Below are 5,532 nucleotides of genomic sequence, written 5' to 3' on the forward strand. Positions count from 1 at the left end.
GTCTAACTTAAGCGGTTTAGATTTTTCACACAAAAGGATTTTCCCGCTAATTTCCGTTCCCGTGGGAATTCCGGGAATTCCTTTCTTAGTGCACCTCTACGGTACCTAAGCTATGTCCCTTCCAAATTTCAAATGCCTACATTTAGCCGTTCAGGCTATGCGTTGATATGTCAGTCACTGAGTCAGTCAGTTTCTCCTTTTATTTAGATTTGATTTTTTCATACAAATGTTTTTTCCCGCTAACTACCGTTCCCGTGGGAATTTTGTAATATTCTGTTGCAACTAAGCTTTAAGTTTACTAAAGTACCTGCATGCCAAATTTCAAACGTCTAACTTGAGTGGTTTAGATTTTTCATAAAAAAGGATTTTCCCGCTAATTCCCGTTCCCGTGGGAATTTCGGGATTTCATTTCTTAGTACACCTCTACGGTGTCTAAGGTACCTGCGTGCCAAATTTTAAACATCTTACTTGAATGGTTTAGATTTTTCATACAAAAGGATTTTCCCGTTAATTCCCGTTCCCGTGGGAATTTCGGGAATTCCTTTCTTAGTGCACCTCCACGGTACCTAAGGTACCTGCATGACAAATTTCAAACGTCTAACTTGAATGGTTTAGTTTTTCATACAAAAGGATTTTCCCGCTAATTCCCGTACTCGTGAGAATTTCGGGAATTCCTTTCTTAGTGCACCTCCACGGTACCTAAGGTACCTGCATGCTAAATTTCAAATGTCTAACTTGAGTGGTTTAGATTTTTCATACAAAAGGTATTTCCCGCTAATTCCCGTTCCCGTGAGAATTTTGGGAATTCCTTTCTTAGTGCACCTCTACGGTACCTATGGTACCTGCATGCCAAATTTCAAACGTCTAACTTGAGTGGTTTAGATTTTTCATACAAAAGGATTTTCCCGCTAATTCCCGTTCCCGTGGGAATTTCGGGAATTCCTTTCTTAGTACACCTCTACGGTATCTAAGGTACCTGCATGACAAATTTCAAACATCTAACTTGAATGGTTTAGATTTTTCATACAAAAATATTTTTCCGCTAATTCCCGTTCCCGTGGGAATTTCGGGAATTCCTTTCTTAGTACACCTCTACGTTATCTAAGGTACCTGCATGCCAAATTTCAAAAGTCTAACTTGAGTGGTTTAGATTTTTCATACAAAAGGATTTTCCCGCTAATTCCCGTTCCCGTAGGAATTTCGGGAATTCCTTTCTTAGTGCACCTCTACGTTATCTAAGGTACCTGCATGCCAAATTTCAAAAGTCTAACTTGAGTGGTTTAGGTTTTTCATACAAAAGGATTTCCCTTCACTACTCTGCTCCTATTGATTGTAGCGTGATGAAAAGTATACTATGACCTGTCCAGGAGTGTGAAGAATAATTGTACCAAGTTTCATTAAAATCCGTCCAGTAGTTTTTGTTTCTATAAGGAACATACAGACAGACAGACAGACAGACAGACAGACAGACAGACAGACAAAAATTTTACTGATTGCATTTTTGGCATCAGTATCGATCACTTATCACCCCCTGATAGTTATTTTGAAAAAATATTTAATGTACAGAATTGACCTCTCTACAGATTTATTATAAGTATAGATGTTGTTGGTATTGCATCTCTTATTATATGGAAACAATTATACCCCACTTGGAACCAACGAAAAAAGAATACACAAAGGAAGCTTTTCTTACGAGAAATCGCAACTGAGTTAGTCACACCTCATATGCGGCGGCGAAACAATAAAGGCTTGTCGAAATATCACTTAGCAGCCATACAAGACGTGGTAGGATCAGATCAAGGATCGTCTGCCCAATCATCTGCAACTGCTATAAAACGAAAAAAACGTTGTCACATTTGTCCTTCTAAAATATCAAGGAGCTCTAAACAGTGTTGTGATAAATGCAATCGCAATATTTGTTCTGAACATTCGGTAAAAAAAATTATTTGTAATACATGTAACAATGATTAATAAAGAACGAATACTTAATGATTAATAAATACACTGATAATAAACATACATAGTCTTTTGCATTCATAAAGCCTTTGATTTCTTTCAAGTGTTCTAAACTTAATTGAATGTGTCCATTGGACACTACTATGCAGTTACGTTACGGAAGTATACTGGGTAGTTAAGGGTTAAAATGGAAATTAGGTCGCGTTGTTGCTCTTCACCCTGGTGCCGACGGTATAAGCAGAGTCGCTGACGTGAAAACTGCAAGCGGAGTCATCAGAAGAGCATTCAGCAAAATTTGCCCACTACCGGTCACTCACTTTCCTAGTTGAAAGATTAACTTTCAACGCCCGGCGGTATGTCGATAAAAAAAAATTGTTAACGGTTTGTAAAGCAAGCGCCTATTCAAATTAGCAGAGCAAAGCTCACAAATGTCGATATTGCTTAATACCTATTGCTTAATACATAACCGACTGGGTTATGTGGGACTCGCGCCCACTAAAACCCCCTCTGCACTACAGACTGCAGACACAGTGGTCCGCACCTTTTTTTTTTTTTTTTTTTTTTTTTTTTTTTTTTTTTTTTTTTTTTAACGTTGGGAAATGCGTTACGCATACCACGCCGCCCGGGGGGACGACGTGGTTATGTGGGACTCCCCGGGAAACCCGGTATACCCACTAAAACCCAACGGTGTTCCTCCTCGCCGCCATGTGGCGGGGATGCGGGAACGCAATTGCACACAACCGCGTCCCCGCCGGCGGATGCCCTCTTGGGCCCAGCGCCTATGGGGGCGCAACAAGCGCCTCCCCCTCCGCCGAGGGCTGCCCGGAACACTTGGGCAGCCCTACAGCACGGGACCTATGTTGTGGACGGCGGTCCCCCGACCACCGTCCACAGGTCCCCGTTAGGGTGGAGCAGGATCCATTCATTGAATGGTATCCATCCGCTCCACCCCGGCCTTCTTGGCCTTGGCCTTCTTGGCCTTGCGCTTCCCCTTGGTCTTCGGGGCGCTCTTCCTCTCGGGGGCCTGGTTCTTTGGCTGGTTTGCCGCAGAAATACAGCCGCTCCCACCGATCGAATGTGACGCCGGCTTGCCCGCAGTCTCACACACTGGGCAGTGAGGCTCGGCGTCACAGTCTCGTGCCCTGTGGTCCGGTTGTCCGCAGCGGAAGCACAGTCGGCTGCGGTCGAACTCACAGGAGCACTTAACTCCCATGTGGCCCGGCTCCAGACAGCGGAAGCACCTCATGGGTCTTGGGCTGAGGAGCCTCGCTCTTGCCGAGGTCCATCCGACCTGGACCCGGCCGGAGCCGGCCACCTTTTTGGCAGCGGTGACGGGGCAGCTCACCCAGAGGGAGCCGTCTCCCCGCGGACCGACCACGATCCTGCCGCACTTCACTGCCTCGAAGGAGCAGCCTCCCTCCTTGGCAATCGCCTCCGCCACCTCCACAGCGTCGGCCGAATCGTCCAACCCCGCGACGCGGATTTCCGCCCGCTTCACGGGCCTGGCGATCCGGACTGCCTCTGGACTCAGGACCTCCTTAAGCTTTTGGGCCAAGGAGTCCGCCTTCTCAGCCGAGGCCTCACCCCCAACCTCTAGCATGCGAGCCCCGGTCGCTGTCTTGCGGAACCTCAAGCTATTGATCTTGAGGTCCGCAAGACGGACACGCTGCTTGGCGTCGGAGAGGATGGACGCGTACGTCACACCTCTCTCCTCCGCCCCTGGCGCCAGGGTGAGCGTCACCGCTGCCGATTTGGGCGCGCGAAGCCTCACTTTCGCGCGCGCCGTGGGCTGAGCCTTTTGCGGCTCCTTCGCCACTTTGGCCGCCTTGGCCTTGGCCTTTCGACCAACGACTGCGGTCCAAGGCAGCTCCACCGGTGCGGAGGCGGGCTGACGCCGTGCCTCTGCTGCCTCCTGCGCAGCCAGGCTTTTCTTCTTGCCCTTCCCCTTCTTACTAGAAGAAGCGGGTGCAGAAGAAGCCCGGCTGTTCGTGGGAGCCTCTTTGACGAGGCGGCCACTGCCGCTTGCCGAGGCGACCGGGGCCCCTGCTGGCGCAGAGTGAGCAGGGTCTGCCCTGGCACTTCTTGTGTCCGCCGCAAGCGGAGGTCTCTTACGCGGCTCTGGGAGGAGACGGTCTTCAATCCCGGCCAGCCGAGCGTTCAACATGTTCCCGAACATCTCGGCGTTGGCGCGGGCTGTCTCCTCCAGTAGCTGCCGGAGGCTTGGCTCCGAGCTCTGAGGCTGGGAGGGTCGCTGCCGCAACTCTTGCAAGTCGCGGCGCAGATCGGCGACCTCCCTCGTGAGCTTGGAGTTAGCAGCCTCCAGCCGCATAACCTCCTCGGACATCGTCCGCTCCCTTATCTGGGATACAGCCTCCTGTATGCCCTTCACTGCATCTTTTAGGGCCCGAACGTACGTCCCCTTTAGATGTGAGGACTTGGTGGCAACCATCGTAATGGTTTCCAACGAAGTCCTCACAACGTTGGCCAGGGCAGCGCTCGTCTGCTCTTCCTCCTCTTGGATGGGCAGGTGGGGGCTGGGCTGTAAAGAGGCCCTAGCCTCCCTCAGGTTCCGGGTCATCCCTGCCACCTCCGCTTCTGCCTCCAGCCGGAGGCTCTCCGCCAGCTCCTGATTGTATGCCGCCCTGGCTGCGGCCAGACCGACATACTTCCCGGTGGAGGGCGGGCGTCCTCTCCCTCTCTTAGACCTGTGGGCCACCCCTTCAAGGGGCAGCACCACCGAGTCACCGGAGTCATCCTCCACGTCGAGGTCTGACCGGTTCCTCTTCAGGAACCGTTTTCCGACCGACGGCTCCGACCCCACCGTCACCATGCTAGCGCAGGAGGAGTCATCGTCCGAGTCCATAGACTCCTCCTCCCGGCTAGCGGTCTTAGCGGTGGCAGGCGCGTCACAGCGTGACAGGACCACGCTGAGTCGCCTCTCTCTTTCGACTTCGGGTAGCCGATCCTTGCCGCTAAGGATCGGCTCTCCGGAGTCAACACCCTCCTCATTAGTCCCCTTGCGGAGACGGCTGGCGCAAGCGCCTAGGCCAGGGCCTTGCAACGCTTCCGGGGTGGTGGTTCCCGGTTGCATCGCAGGGTGCCCCGCGGACTTAGTGCCCGCTTCACGGCCGCGAATCCTCTGTGCCTGAGCACGTGTTTTCCTTTCTCCTTCTCCATCTTCTCCCTTTCCTACTTCACTAACTCCTCCCTTCTGCTCCGAAATGTCGGCATTATTAATATTGTAAACATTCATTTTGAGTCCCACGATTATGGGGGAAAGGGTGGTCCATCCGGGCAGTGCCCCCTGTACCCGGATAACCCTAATACCGCTGGGGTGCGGGAGGTGCCCCAGGGTTGGTCGCTAGCTGGCGGAGAATACCCCCTCCGCCACCTTCCGGCGCCCCGACGCCGCGCGAAGGCCCGAAGGCACCTCAACGCCGGGACTTTGGGGGTTTTTTATTGAGGTTGGCTCCTCTTGGGCCGGCCGACCAAGGCAAGCCCCTTGGTCCTGGTAGGCCGCGAGACATGTCCACGACACCTGACCAGGATAACAAGTTTGGCGACGGTGGCCGAAGC

The sequence above is a fragment of the Pectinophora gossypiella genome, unplaced genomic scaffold (genome assembly GCF_024362695.1).
Source record: "Pectinophora gossypiella unplaced genomic scaffold, ilPecGoss1.1 Pgos_44, whole genome shotgun sequence".
Classification (NCBI taxonomy): Eukaryota; Metazoa; Arthropoda; class Insecta; order Lepidoptera; family Gelechiidae; genus Pectinophora; species Pectinophora gossypiella.